This window comes from Nicotiana tabacum, chromosome 5, assembly GCF_000715075.1.
Source record: "Nicotiana tabacum cultivar K326 chromosome 5, ASM71507v2, whole genome shotgun sequence".
Classification (NCBI taxonomy): domain Eukaryota; kingdom Viridiplantae; phylum Streptophyta; class Magnoliopsida; order Solanales; family Solanaceae; genus Nicotiana; species Nicotiana tabacum.
In genome coordinates this window covers 10,783,786-10,800,248 of record NC_134084.1, presented here as the reverse complement: position 1 = coordinate 10,800,248, position 16,463 = coordinate 10,783,786, and the positions used below count along the sequence as shown (strand labels likewise).

At 40.1% G+C, this 16,463-nt stretch overlaps 1 non-coding gene across 1 annotated transcript; it reads left to right on the top strand.

The window, feature by feature from the left end:
• The first annotated feature begins 16,080 nt into the window (after positions 1-16,080).
• On the top strand, positions 16,081-16,187 carry LOC142181371 (small nucleolar RNA R71). Its single transcript, XR_012710039.1, has one exon. It is a non-coding gene; the product is annotated as a small nucleolar RNA R71 (small nucleolar RNA).
• Positions 16,188-16,463: the final 276 nt, after the last annotated feature.

The following is a 16,463-nucleotide window of genomic DNA, read 5'->3' as shown; positions in this document are numbered from 1 at the left end:
CACCTCATGGCGTACATATCTCAGGCCCTCGACCTCATAATCAGTATCAAATGTTTCCTCACAACATAGGCCTCGGCTTTACTCAGTCAAAAATCCTCTCAGCCCCTTGGGCAATAGTAAAAAAGTGTTTCTTAGCCCAAACATTATTTAAAATATCATTTAAGGCTAAAACTGAGTAAACATGGCTGAGTATAAAAAACAGTGAAAAATAACATGACTGAATTCAAGTATAAGTTAAAACAGTGAGGAAATATAAATAAAAAGCCCCGAAGGGTTCAAATAGTTGGCACTAGGCCTAAATATGTCATTCAGCCCAAATAATGATGATATCAAATAGTTTTCAGTCAAATACGCGGTAAGATCATCAATCGGGACGAACCAAGTCACAATCCCCAATAGTGCATGACCCTACGCCCGTCATCAAGTGTGCGCCTCACCTCAATATAGCACTATGATGTGCAATCCAAGGTTTCAAACACTCAAAACATCATTTACAATTATTACTCACCTCGAATTGGTCAAATCTCTAGTTCACGACGCCTTTGTCCCTCAAATCGGCCTCCACGCGCATCAAATCTATCCAAAATCAGAACGACAACGTCACAATATGCTAAGGGAAGGAAGCCCAAGAAACAATAATCAATAAAGGGCACAAATCCCGAAATTATCAAAACCCGAACCCCGGGTCCACATCTCGGAATTCAATAATTTCTACATTAATAGGTTCCTTATCTCCCCACGAGTTCATACATATCAAAATTTCTCAAATCCGACCCAAACGGTCCTTCAAATCCGCAATTAAATTCGCGAAATGAAATAACTTATATGTTCTGCCCAGTTGTTTGGCATCTGTGGCGTAATAGCCACTTCTGCAGTACAGCATATGCGGTCTTTCCTCCGTTTCTACGGAAATCACTTAATGGTCCAAATCCACATCTGCGGTCAACTCTCCGCACATGCAACTCCGCAGGTGCGGTCAAACTACCGTATTTGTGGTTCCTGACACTTCCTCCCAAATCCGCTTCTACGGCTCCACTTCCGCACGTGCGGCGCCTCACCTGCGGTCCCCAAACCGCAGGTGCAAAAACACCAGAAGCAGCAATTTCAGCAGCTGCAATAACATCTCAACTTCTCCGTTAACCACCCGAAATCACCCCGAGGCCCCCGGGACCTCAACCAAAAGCACAAACATATCCTAATGTCTTATTAAAACTTGTTGCAATCATCAAAACACCTCAAACAACATCAGATCACCCAAAACACATCGGATTCAAGCCAAACCTTCTAAAATCTTCCAAATTACGCTTTTAATCAAAAACCCAACCAAACCACGGCCGAATGACCTGAAATTTTGCACACACATCCCAAATGACACAACGGAACTACTACAACTCTCAGAATTCTATTACGACCTCTATATCAAAATCTCGCCTACCAACAGGAAATCGCCAAAATAACAACTTCGCCAATTCAAGCCTAAATCTACTACGGACCTCCAAAATTCATTCTGATCGCGCTCATAAGCCACAAATCACCTCCGAAGCTAACCAAACCATCAGAACTCACATCCGAGCCCTCTAACACATAAGTCAATATCTAGTTGACTTTTCCAACTTAAACTCACTCCAAAGAGACTAAGTGTCTCAAACCTTACCAAATTTCTTACAGATTCGATCCGACCAACCCGATATCACAAAATACAGATAAACAAAGCATAAAGAAGTAGAAATGGGGAAAACGGAGCGGTAACTCATAAGACGACTGGACGGGTCGTCACATCTTCCCCAACTTAAACAAACGTTTGTCCTCAAATGGGTCAAGAAACGTACCTAAAATCTCAAACATATGAGGATATCTGCTTCGCATCTCTCGCTCGGTCTCCCAGGTAGCCTCCTCCACGGGCCGACCTCTCCACTGAACTTTCCCTGAAGCTATATCCTTTGACCTCAACTTTCAAACCTGACGACCTAAAATAGCTATTGGCTCCACATCATAAGTCAAATCATCATCCAACTGAACTGTGTTGAAGTCCAAAACATGAGACGGGTCTCCAACATACTTCTGAAGCACAGAAACTTGAAATACCGGATGCACACTCGATAAGCTGGGTGGCAAAGCAAGCTCATAAGCCACCTCCCCAATCCTCCGAAGCACCTCAAAAGGCCCAATGAACCGCGAACTCAATTTCCCTTTCTTCCCAAATCTCATAACACCCTTCATGGGCGAAACCTTCAACAGGACCTTCTCACCAACCATGTAGGACACATCTCGAACCTTCCTGTCCCCATAACTCTTTTGCCTCGACTGTGCTGTACGAAGCCTCTCCTGAATCACCTTCACCTTTTCTAAGGCATCCTGCACCAAATCAGTCCCCAATAGCCTAGCCTCACCGGGCTCGAACCAACCAACTAGAGATCTACACCGCCTCCCATACAAATCCTCATATGGAGCCATCTGAATACTCGACTGGTAGCTGTTGTTATAAGCAAACTCCACAAGTGGCAGAAACTGATCCCATGACCCTTCGAAATCAATAACACAAGCACGCAACATGTCCTCTAATATCTGAATAGTATGCTCTGACTGCCCATCCGTCTAAGGATGAAAAGTTGTGCTTAGCTCAATCTGAGCACCCAGCTCTCGCTGTACAGACCTCCAAAACTGCGAGGTAAACTGAGTTCCCCTATCTGGAATGATAGAAACTAGGACGCCATGCAAACGAACAATCTCCCGGATATAGATATCTGCCAACTGCTCTGAAGAATAGGTCGTACACACAGGAATGAAGTGTGCGGACTTGGTCACCCGATCCACAATCACCCAAATAGCATCGAACTTTCTCAAAGTCCGTGGAAGTCCAACAACAAAGTCCATAGTGATCCTCTCCCACTTCCACTCGAGAATATCCATCTGCTGTAGCAAACCACCTAGTCTTTAATGCTCATATTTCAACTATTGACAATTGAGACACCGAGCTACAAATCCCACAATGTCTTTATTCATTTTTCTCCACCAATAATGCTGTCTCAGATCCTGATACATCTTCGCAACACCCAGATGAATGAAATACCACGAGCTATGGGCCTCCTCCAGAATCAACTCCCGAAGCCCATCCACATTGGGCACAAATATCCGGCCCTACATCCTCAACACCTCATCATCACCAATGGTCACATCTCTGGCATCATCATACTGAACTATGTCCCTAAGGACAAGCAAATACAGATCATCATACTGGCGCTCTCTGATGCGATCATACAAGGAAGACCAAGAAACCACACAAGCCAATACCCGACTAGGCTCCGAAATATCCAACCTCACGAACTGATTGGCTAAGGCCTGAACATCCACTGCAAGAGGTCTCTCCCCAACTGGAATATATACCAAACTCCCCATGCTCACTGTCTTTCGGCTCAAAGCATCGGCCACCACATTGGCCTTTCCCAGATGGTACAACATAGTGATATCATAATCCTTAAGCAACTTCAACTACCTCCGCTGCCTCAAATTAAGATCCTTTTGCTTGAACAAATGCTGAAGACTGTGATGATCAATGAACACCTCACAAGATACGCCATACAAGTAATGCCTCCAAATCTTCAATGCGTGAACCATGGCAGCCAACTCCAAATCATGAACGGGGTAGTTCTTCTCATGGGGCTTGAACTGACGAGAAGCATAAGCAATAACTCTACCCTCCTGCATCAAAACACAACTAATACCAACTCTCGAAGCATCACAATACACAATATATGAACCTAAAGCTGATGGTAAAACCAACACTGCAGCTATGGTCAAAGTTGTCTTGAGCTTCTGAAAGCTCTCCTTACACTTGTCCGACCATACAAATGAAGCACTCTTCTGAGTTAACTTGGTCAAGGGCGATGCGATAGATGAGAATCCCTGAACAAACCGACGATAATAGCCTACCAAACCAAGAAAGCTATGAATCTTTGTGGCTGAGGATGGTCTGGGCCAACTCTGACCCGCCTTTATCTTCTTCAGATTGACCTGAATACCTCCGCTGGACACCATGTGCCCCAAGAAATCCACTGAACTGAGCCAAAACTCACACTTGGAGAATTTTACATAAAGCTTCTCATCTCTCAATCTTTGCAACACAACTCTTAAATGCTCCGCGTGCTCCTCCTGACTACACGAATACACCAGAATATCATCAATAAAGACTATGACAAACGAGTCAAGATAAGGCCGGAACACATTGTTCATCAAATGTATGAACGCTGCTGGGGCATTGGTCAGAGACATCACCAAGAACTCATAATGACCATATTTGGTCCTGAAAGCTGTCTTGAGAATATCCGAATCCCTGATCTTCAACTGGTGATAACCTGAACGGAGATCAATCTTGGAGAACACTCTCGCTCCCTGAAGCTGGTCGAATAAATCATCAATGCGAGGCAAAGGATACTTGTTCTTAATTGTTACCTTGTTCAATTGCCTATAATCAATGCACATCCTCATAGTGCCATCCTTCTTCTTCACAAATAGAACTGGTGCACCCCAAGGTAACACACTAGGCCGAATGAACCCTTTATCCAGGAGTTCCTGAAGCTGTTTTTTAATTCCTTCAACTCCGGTGGTGCCATACAATATGGCGCAATAGAAATGGGCTGAATTCTCGGCACCAGGTCAATACCAAAATCAATATCCCTGTCCAGTGGCATGCCCAGGAGGTCTGCAGAAAACACATCGAAAAAATCCCTCACAACTGGAATGGAATCAATATTGGGAGTCTTAGCTCCGACATCCCTCACGAAGGCTAGCTACGAAAGACAATCCTTCCCAACCATACGTTGGGCTTTCAAGAATGAGATCACTCTACTGGGAACATAATCAATCATACCTAATCACAATACGTTCCACACCCGGTATAGCCAACATCACTGTCTTAGCATGATAGTCCAGAATAGCACGATACGGAGATAGCCAATCCATGCCCAAAATGACATCGAATTCCTCCATACACAATAATAAAAGATTTGTACGGGTCTCCAAACCCCCAATAGTCACCACACACGACCGATACACATGGTCTACAACAACAGTATCACCTAATTGGGTAGATACATGAACAGGTGAAGCAAGAAACTCATGGGGCATAACCAAATAACATGCAAAGTATGATGACACATAAGAAAAGGTGGAACCAGGATCAAATAATACAGAGCCATCTCTGTGGAAAACTAAAATAATACCTGTAATGACAGCATCTGAAGTAATAGCAACGGGTCTACCTAGAAGTGCACAGAAACGGGCTTGACCGCCCCCTGATCGACCTCCCCCTCTAGGGCAACCTCTAGCTAGCTGACCCCCACCCCTAATTGGCTGGGCGGGTGGTGATGAAGCAACTAGCGCTAAAGCCGATGACTGACCCCTCTGCTGGGATGAACTAGCAAAACGACGAGGATACTACCTCCACATGTGACCCATCTCACCACACTCATAACAACTCTTAAGTGCTGGAGAAGGGGAATGAAGGGAACCCCTCGCACCGGAGTGACTAACAGATGCACTCGGCATGGGAGAGCCCTGAATTGATGGAGTATGGGTCGAACTCTGAGCTGGAAGGGCACTAAGTGATGTGTGGCCCAGCTGGAAATTGTGATAACCATGACCCGAAGATGCCCTACGATAACCTCGGCGAGCTAGCTGAGCAAACCTTAATGGACGGCCTCTGCCGTGTTGAAACTGACCCCTCGAAGGAGCACCACTGAAACTACCAGATCCTCGATGCCTCTTGGCCCTCCTCTCCTCTCGCTCCTGGCGATGAACAGACTCAATCTCACAGGCAATATCCACAACCTCCTCAAAAGTAGCACCAGTCACCCTTGCCCTAGTCATGAGAATTCAGAGCTGATAAGTAAGACCATCCATAAACCTCCTGATCATCTCTCGATCTGTCGGAACCAACTAGATGGCATGACGAGCCAACTTAGAGAACCTCAACTCATACTGTGACACGGTCATCTCCCCCTGATGCAACCACTCAAACTGCCTGCAACTCCTCTCTGTGAGACTGTGGCACATACTTTTCCAGAAAGAGGATGGAGAACTGCTGCCAGGTAAGGGGTGTTGCACGAACAGGCCTACGCCTCTCAAAATCCTCCCACCAAGTGAAAGCAGCTCCTGAAAACTGATAAGTGGTGAAAGCGACCCCGCTGGTCTCCAGAATACTGGCTGTACGAAGCATCCTCTGACACTTTTCCAAGAAACCCTAGGCATCTTTGCCCTATGCACCACTTAATGACGGTGGCTAAAGTCTACCAAACCTCTCCAACCTGCATTGCTCGTCCTCCGGCAGGGCAGGAACTACATAGTCCTGAGCAGCTGCAACCGGCTGAGCTGGATGTGTCGCCAGCGTCTAAAGTCCCTGCACGACCTGCTCAGGTGTGCGAGCAGTAGGAGTCTGATTGCCTCCCCCGGCCTGAGAAGTAGTTGCGGCTGAAACCGCCTGAGTCAGGCTAGTGCAAACTGATAAGATTTGAGCCAAGGCCTCTTGAAGACCCGGAATAACAATGGGCACAGCTAGTGCCTGAGCTGGTACTGCTGGAGCGTCCATAGCTGAAACCTGATCCTGAGCTGGGGCAGCTGGTGGATCTGCAGGTGCTGCCCTAGCTGCCATGCCTCTACCACGACCATGACTGCGTCCTCGGCCTCTGGTGGCCACAGCTGGTGGAACTAGTGGTCGTCCACCCTGTCCGGTAACGCGTGTCCTCACCATCTGTGAGAGAATAGAATAATAGAAGTTTAGTACTCGGATCAACAAGTTCGCACGACAAGAATTTCAAGAATATGAAGTTTTTCCTAAAGGTTATGCAGCCTCTCGGGGATAAATACAGACGTCTCCATACCGATCCGCGAGACTCTACTAAACCTGCTCATGACTCGTGAGACTTATGTAACCTAGGCTCTGATACCAACTTGTCACGATCCTAAACCCGAACCCGATCATGGTGGCACCTCTCATGAAGACAAGGCCAGCCGACACTTCCTATTTTTCCAATTTTTAACAGTTAAGCATCAAGAACAGTCTACATATGATAAAATAAGTCCGAAATGATAGATGATAACATAAATACGCGGAAGAACACCCATACACAGCCATAACCGGGGTGTCACTAGTCATGAGCATCTATAAGTCATAATACAATCCACTAAGTCTATGAACTAGTGCAATTGTCTGAAAAGAGATAGAACTGATAAAGGAGTAGAGACACAGGGCTGCGGACACCAATAACTACCTCATGAACTCCGAATGTCCGCCTGAAGCGGGAGGGATTAGCACTCGGGAGCGGAACCAGCTACACCTGAATCTGCACACAGGGTGCAGGGAGTAAACTGAGTACTCCAACTCAGTGAGTAACAAATGTAAATAACGACTGAAAGTAAGAAATCACATAAGGCACAAAGCATTCTATAATGAAGCAGTAAACCATTTAAAACAGTAAATCAGTGAAAGATAGATAAAATCCTTTAACTTGAATGTAGTTTCATGAAAAGCTTTTCTCAATAATTAAGCAGAAAATTGACAGTCAATTATAAAAAGTAAACACATAAAGGCTCGCTCCTCGGGCACAGTATCAATAAATCCGCCCTTCGGGCAACATCTCAGAACAGTATCAGCCCCTCGGGCAATCTCATAGAACAATACCAGCCCTTCGAGCTCAATCTCACATCGCAATGGGTACCCGCGCTCACTAGGGGTGTGCAGACTCCTGGAGGGGCCCCTTGCGGCCCAAGTGCAATATCAAGCCATCTCGTGGCATCATCTCTCGTGAAAAATAACATGACTGAGTTCAAGTATAAAGTTAAAACAGTGAGGAAATATCAATAAAAAAGCCCTTAAGGGTTCAAATAGTTGGCACTAGGCCCAAATATGGCATTCAGCCCAAATAATGATGATAGCAAATAGTTTTCAGTCAAATATGTGGTAAAATCATCAATCGGGATGGATCAAGTCACAATCCCCAATAGTGCACGACCCCACGCCCGTCATCAAGCACGTGCCTCACCTCAATATAGCACTACGATGTGCAATATGGGGTTCAAACCCTCAAACATCATTTATAATCATTACTCACCTTGAACCGGTCAAATCTCTAGCTCGTGATGCCTTTGCCCCTCGAATCGGCCTCCACATGCGTCGAATCTATCCAAAATCAGAACGAGCACGTCACAATATGCTAAGGGAATGAAGCCCAAGCGAAAACAATCAATAAAGGGCACAAATCTCGAAATTATCAAAACCCGACCCCTGGGCCCACGTTTCGGAATTCAATAATTTTCACATCAATAGGTTCCTTATCTCCCCACGAGTTCATAAATATCAAAAGTTCTCAAATCCGCAATTAAAGGCCTAAGTTTCCAAGCCCTAGTTTCCCCAATTTTAACCTTTGATTTCCATAATTTCTAGGTCTAATCCATGAAATAATAGCATAGGAACGATGTTTAGGTCCAAATTTCTTACCTCAATGAAGTTCTCTTGAAATCCTTCTCTCAAATCGTCCAAAAAGATCAAAAATGGTGAAATAACTCAAATTCGCGAAATGAAATAACTTATATGTTCTGCCCAGTTATTCCGCATCAGCGGCACAATAGCCGCTTCTGTGGTACTGCATATGCGGTCTTTCCTCCGCTTCTGCGGAAATCACTTAATGGGCCAAATCCGCATTTGCGGTCAACTCTCCGCACCTGCGACTCCGCAGGTACAGTCAATCTACCGCATTTGTGGTTCCTGACACTTCCTCCTAAATTTGCTTCTGCGGCTCCACTTCCGCACGTGTGTGCGGCACCACACCTGCGGTCCCCAAACCGTAGGTACAAAAACACTAGAAGCGGCAATTTCAGCAACTGTAATAACATCTCAACTTCTCCTTTAACCACCCGAAATCACCCCGAGGCCCCCGAGACCTCAACCAAAATCACAAACATATCCTAATGTCTTGTTCAAACTTGTTCCAATCCTATGAATATCTCAAACAATATCAAATCACCCAAAACACATCGGATTCAAACCAAACATTCCAAAATCTTCCAAATTACGCTTTCGATCAAAAGCCCAACCAAACCACGTCCGAATGACCTGATATTTTTGCACACACATTCCAAATGACACAACAAAACTACTGCAACTCTCGGAATTTTATTCCGACCCCTATATCAAAATTTCGTCTACCAACCGAAAATCGCCAAAATAACAACTTCGCCAATTCAAGCCTAAATCTACTACGGACCTCCAAAATTCATTTCGATCACGCTCCTAAGCCACAAATCACCTCCCGAAACTATCTGAACCATCAGAACTCCCATCCTGGCCCTCTAACACATAAGTCAACGTCCGGTTGACTTTTCCAACTTAAACTCACTCCAAAGGGACTAAGTGTCTCAAACCTTACCAAATTCCTTCCGGATTCAATCCGACCAACCCAATATCACAAAACACTGATAAACAAAGCATAAAGAAGCAAAAATGGAAAAAACAGAGTGGTAACTCATGAGACGACTGGCCGGGTCGTCACACTAAGATTACCCTTCTCTTTCTCTTTAGAAACTTAGAAAAAAACTAGATAGGACATTGGATACAAAGTGGGATGATCTTTCTTCTACAAATATATGCCTATTTATAGAAAAATTTCTCCAAAACCTTGGTGAGAATTTGCAAGATAATATCAATATATCATATGGCATTGCTGAGAAATTGACATGGCAATTTGTCATGAAATTTTAGTGAGATTTTGCCATAACTTTTGTATCTCTTGATTTTATGGAGTCTTAGATGAAGTTGTCACGCATGTATCCTTCTTCGATGAACTGTAGGTTCTTTCTTTTTCTCTTTTTCCATGTATTCTTTTTCCTGCAAGAATTGTTAGAAAAGTGCGAGAATATGATATAAATTGGTCATGTTTTATATCTAAAATATTATATTTTATATTAAAATATATGAATAATTTATATCCATCAAATACCCCCACACTTGAATTATGGCTACTCTTGTAAAATAAAAATTTAATCAAATAAAATCTATAATGTTTTGAAACTTTATAAATTTTCTATATTCATCAAATCTTTACCAAGTTTTTACTTTTATTATTATTCAACAAAAATTGTACCTTCTTTCTTTTTTAGACTTCTCTGAAATTGATAACTTTATGATCATTTGCATTGAGTATTCTTCATCTTTTGTCCATAAGCTTGCCCTTTATGTCTATCTCCACTAATATAGACTAAATACTAATTTCTAAAATCTTTTAGGACTTTTTCTGGCTTGTAATGTTGGCTTCAGGCTGGTAGGTTAAAGGTTATATTTGTAGTGACTTGCCTTTTTCAATTTTGGAGTAGAATATTTCTAAGATCGGACTTTCCAAATATTTGCTATTGATTTTTCTTGTTGTACTTATAATACTTGAACATAAGATCAATCTCTCATTTTTTTTTCTTTTTTTCTTCAAATCTGATTCTTTTTCAAAATGAGCTCCAAACTTATTTTCTAAAAAGGACTTTTCAAATCATAAGCATGAATGTGATATTTAAATTTGGGCATATTTAGGAATCAAAAGAAAAAAAATAGGTCTTCAAGCTTCAAAATAGGTGCTAAGGATTAATTTTTTTTGTAGTAAATTTTTGTGCAATATCTAGAAAAGACTGAGGTAAACAAAGAAAGCCTAAATTCATATTTCAAAAATCAGTATTGTCTAGGATTTCACCTCGAAAGACATTTGGGGAAAGTTCTAGCATATAGATTATAAGTTCTACTTGCTTTTGATCATAATGCTTCTCAATCTCAGAATATCTTGCCAAGTATTGAAGATATTTATTCTTGCCTTCATCAAAATAAACTTAAAAACAAGAAAATTATGTGGTAAATATAAAAAATCTAGATTTGATATAGAATGATGAGAGTTTTATTTTGATAAATTAACACTTTACAAGAGGCATAATTATAAAAATAAAATAGTAATATGTAGATATTACTATTTTTGGCTTTCAAATATACAACTGCAGAAGAAAGTTTGAAAGAAACTGCAGCCACACACCGTACAAATAACAAGTCTAGTTTGTATATAAACTAGAAAATTACATGTGCCAACATATGAATTGCATTATTAAATGGTTAACCAACCAGTTACTTAGGCATACCGATCACCATGGAGTTACTCTTATATAGGTGACTCTGTTTTTGTAGAGGCCTTCATGAGATGTTCTGGTTGTACAATAACCTGGATATTAACCAGATCAATTGATTAAGCATTTAACTATTTAAATCTATGTTGGACTTATGAGGCTCCATTGCTTCTCCCTCAATGGCTACGGGTAAGGAACCATAGTTCTGAGTTTAACGTCGCCAGCTCGACTTATTAATTGTAGACTTCATCAATCTATCAAAGTGATAGATGGTTGTTGCTCAAAATGCCTTCCAAAATATAATTTTAACCTGTGACCATTTACCTTGAATTTGTTTCCTCCATTGATTTGTTGAATTTCAATTGCTCTGTATGGAATAACATCTATAACATTGTAAGGACCCGTCCACCTGGATTTTAATTTTCCTGGAAATAGCCTGAGTATACTATTGTATAGAAGTACATGATCTCCAATTCTAAAAAATTTCTGTCAGATTAAATTGTCGTGCCATTTTTTTTTTTTTTTTCTTTAAAAGTTTTGCCATTTTCATAGGCTTCTAATCTGAGTTATTCCAATTCACTCACTTGAGAAAATCTTTTTTTACTAGCAGAGGTTAATTCAAAGTTCAATGCTTTCAACGCCCAAAAAGCTTTGTGTTCTAATTCAACTGGAAGATGACAAGCTTTTCCAAAGACTAATCGATATGGAGACATACCAATTGGCATTTTAAACGCCGTTGGATATGCCCACAATGTGTCATCTAATTTTGAAGCTTAGTCTTTTCTGGAGATTCCAACCATTTTTCAAGTATTCTTTTTAATTCACAGTTAGAAACCTCAACTTGCCCTTGTGTTTGAGCATGGTATGGTGTTCCTATTTTGTGAGTCACACCATATTTTGACAATAATGCTGAAAATTGTCTATTCATGAAATGAGACCATTGGTCGCTGATGATGACTCGTGGTGTACCAAACCTGGTAAAAATATTTTTCTTGAGAAAATTGCACACAGTTTGAGCATCATTTTTCCTTGTTGGGATGGCTTCAACCCATCTTAAAACATAATCTACAGCCACAAGGATATATTCAAAAGAATGAGATGAAGGAAAAAGACCCATGAAATCTATTCCACATACATCAAATATTTCACAAACCTGTATTGATTGCAATGACATCTCATCTCTCTAGTGATATTACCTATTCTTTGACACCTGTCACACTGTACAACGTAGGCACGAGCATCCTTAAAAAGTGTTGGCCAGAAAAATCCAACCTCTAGAACTTTAAAGGCAGTTCGATTTGCTGCATAATGTCCTCCAACTGCTTTATCGTGGCAATGATACAAAATTTTGGTCATTTCTTCTTCTGGTACACACCTTCTGATAATATTATCTGCACAAATTTTAAACAAGTAAGGGTCATTCCACAAATAATATTTAGCACCAGATATCAACTTTTTCCTCTATTGGTAAGTGAGATTTTGGGGTGTCCATTTTCCAACCAAGTAATTTGCAATATCTGCAAACCAGGGTGGTTGAGTCACAACTGAGTTGATAGAAAAAATATGTTCATCAGGAAATTCTTCTTTTATATCACATAACTCAAGTGGGGGGTTCTCTAATCTAGACAAATGGTCAGCTACCTGATTCTCTGTTCCTTTTTTATCTTTTATTTCGAGCTCAAATTCTTGGAGAAGTAAAATTCATCTTAACAATCTTGGTCGCGCATCTTTTTTTGCTAAGAGGTATTTTAGAGCCGCATGATCAGTAAAAACAGTGACCTTGATTCCTATCAGATAGGAACGAAACTTATCAAATGCAAATACCATTGCTAGTAGTTCTTTTTCAGTCGTGGCATAATTTAGTTGAGCCTCATTCATTGTCCTGCTGGTATAGTAAATTGGATGAAAAATCTTATCTTTTCTCTGGCCTAAAACAGCTACAACTGCTATATCACTAGCATCACACATGACCTCAAAAGGTTGCTTCCAATCAGGGGACACAATTAAAGGGGCAGTTGATAATATTTCTTTAAGGGTGTCAAAGGCTTTCATACAATCACCTGAAAATTCAAACTTAACATCTTTCATTAAAAGGTTAGTCAGTGGTTTTAAAATCTTTAAAAAATCTTTTATGAACCGTCTGTAAAAACCTGCATGACCTAGAAAGCTTCTAATGCCTTTAATAGTTGTGGGAGGGGGCAATCCTGCTATAAGATTAATTTCAGCCTTATCAACTTTTATCCCTTTAGAACTGATTTTATGTCCTAAAACAATTCCCTCAGTAACCATAAAATGACATTTTTCCCAATTAAGAATTAAGTTTGTCTTTTCACATCTCTTAAGAACTAAGGTTAAGTGGTGAAGACAATCCTCAAACCTCTTGCCGAAGAGTGTAAAATCATCCATAAAAATTTCAAGAAATTTTTCAGTCATGTCAGAAAAAATTGCTGACATGCAACGCTGAAATGTGGCAGGAGCATTGCACAAATTAAATGGCATTCTCTTATATGCATATATTACATGACGAAATGTGAAAGTTGTCTTATCTTGATCTTCTGGTGCAATTGGGATTTGGTTATACCCTGAATAGCCATCAAGAAAACAATAAAAACTATATCCTGCAATTATTTCTAACATTTGATCAATAAATGGCAAAGGAAAGTGATCTTTTCCAGTAGCATTATTGAGACGTCTATAATCTATACAGTCTCTCCATCCTGTGACGGTCCTGGTAGGTATTAGTTCGTCATTTTTATTTTTTATCACTGTCATACCTCTCTTTTTTGGTACTACCTGAATAGGACTTACCCAAGGGTTGTCTGAAATAGGGTAAATAATACCTGCTGCCAAAAGCTTTACAATCTCCTTTTTTACCACTTCCTGCATTGCTGGATTTAATCTCCTTTGGGGTTGGAATATCGGTTTGTAGCTATCCTCTATGAGGATTCTGTGCGTACAAATTGTTAGATTAATTCCTTTGATATCTTCTGCAGTCCATCCCAAGGCTCCTTTGTGTGCTTTTAATACTTCAATCAATCTTTCTTCCTATTCTATAGTTAGAGAAGATGAAATAATTACAGGGAATAACTCATGCTTAAGATAGACATATTTCAAATGAGAAGGGAGAGTTTTGAGTTCAATTTTTGGTTGAACTTCTTCTAATGGCATGCCTCCTTTCTCATAATCTTTTTCCAATAATTCTGCATCATTTCTGATAGTCGGATCTTTATCCTGTGTGGTGCCAAATTTGGCCAAACATCTTTCCATTGAATCAGAAATTAATTGATCATCTTTGAATTCATCTATAAGATTATTAACCATGTCAATAGAAAAGCATGAAGATGATGTATCATCTTCTCAGAATCTTAGTATCTTTTGCATAACAAAAATAACTCTTTCTTCATCAACTCTTAAAAATAGTTGTCCTTGATAGACATCTATGATAGCCCTGCCTGTTGCAAGAAATGGTCTACCCAAAATAATTGGTTCATCAGGACACTCCTTCATTTCAAGTACTATAAAATCTACAGGAAAAACAAATTTATCTACTCTTACAAGCACATTTTCAATTATTCCCTTTGGTCTCTTAGTACTTGATCAGCAAATAGAAGTGAAACACCTATGTCTTTCATTTCACCAAGATCTAATTTTTTAAAAATAGAAAATGGCATTAAATTTATTGAAGCTCCAGAATAGCAAAGTGCTTTTTCAATGTATACTCCTCCCATAGTACATGGAATGGTAAAACTACCTGGTAGCTTTTGTGGTAGCTTATTTTGAAGTATAGCACTGCAAATTTCAGTAAGCATTACTACAGAAACTTCTTCCAATTTCCTTTTGCTTGATAAAATTTCTTTCAAAAATTTGGCATATGAAGGCATTTGCAATAAAGCATCAGTAAAAGGAATGTTAATGTGAATTTGTTTTAAAATCTCCAAAAACTTTGCAAATTGATTATCAAGCTTTTCTCTTTTCATCTTTTGTGGGAAAGGAATTGTACCAGGGAAAGAAGTCAAATTTTTATTATTTTTTTCTTCTTTTTTCTTGGCTATTTTATCTTCTGATGGTTGAGAGGGTGTCTCACCCTTGCTTACCTGTTGTTCTGATTGATTCTTTTCTTGTTTATTTGCACAGGGTTCATCATGAGTCATATCTGACCGTAAAGCAATGTCCTTAAGGTGTACTTTTGGATTTTTCTCTGTATTACTTGTTAAAGGACCTTGAATCTTTTCAGACACAAGAGTTGCCAATTGGCTTACCTGAATTTCAAGATTTTTTAGAGCTGAATTTTGACTTTTCATTTATTCATCAGTAACCTTAATGTACGTGTACAAAAGGTCATCAAGACTTGGATGGCCTTGTTGAGGCATTTGCTGATATGGAGTTGCTTGCTGATAAGGCCTGAAATTTTATTGTCCATAATTTATTTTGATATCCGGGTGGACTCTGTACCTATTGCTTTTGGTAGTTTTGAGAGTTTTCAGCACCATTTGCATTGTTCCATTGAAATCCTGGATATTTTTGTGCTAATAGACTTCCAAAAGGATACAGCTTATATCCGATGATATTGACTTATTCATCATTTTGATTGGTTGTGTGACATTCGTGGTTTAGATGGTTTCCTCCACACAAGTCACAAGCCTCAGACTGGCTTGGTTGTTGTGTATTTACCTGAAAATATTCAAATTTTTGTGCCAAAGAAACAATCTATTGTGTTAGTGTATTTAAAGCATCCGCCTGATTTACTGTAGCAGCTTTCTTAATGATTACACGCTCAGATGGCCACTGTGTGGAATTTTCACAAATTTCATTAAGCAATTGCAATGCTTCTTCTGTGGTTTTTCCCATTATGGAACCTCCTGCAGCTGCATCTATTACATTTCTAGAAGATGGTTTCAAACCATGATAAAAATGTACAACTGCATGTGTTCAGGAACGTCATGATGTGGATATTTCCTTAACATTATTTTCAATTTTTCCCAAGCTTGATAAACTGACTCAGTGTCAGTCTGCAAGAAGTTAGATATATCATGTTTTAACTTTGTTGTTTTAGCAGGGAAAAATATTTATTTAAAAATTTCTGAGTCATTTGGTCCTAAGTGGTAATAGAACCTTGCGGCAAACTTTGTAACCAAGTTTTGGCCTCTCCTTTTAAAGAAAAGGAAACAGCCTTAACTTAATTGCTTCAGGAGGTACTCCATTATACTTTGCAGTTTCAACCAATTCTAAAAAGTCAATTAAATGACTATGTGGATCTTCACTTAGATCACCAGTGAAAATGCAAGATTGTTGAATTGTTTGAATCAGGCCTGTCCTGA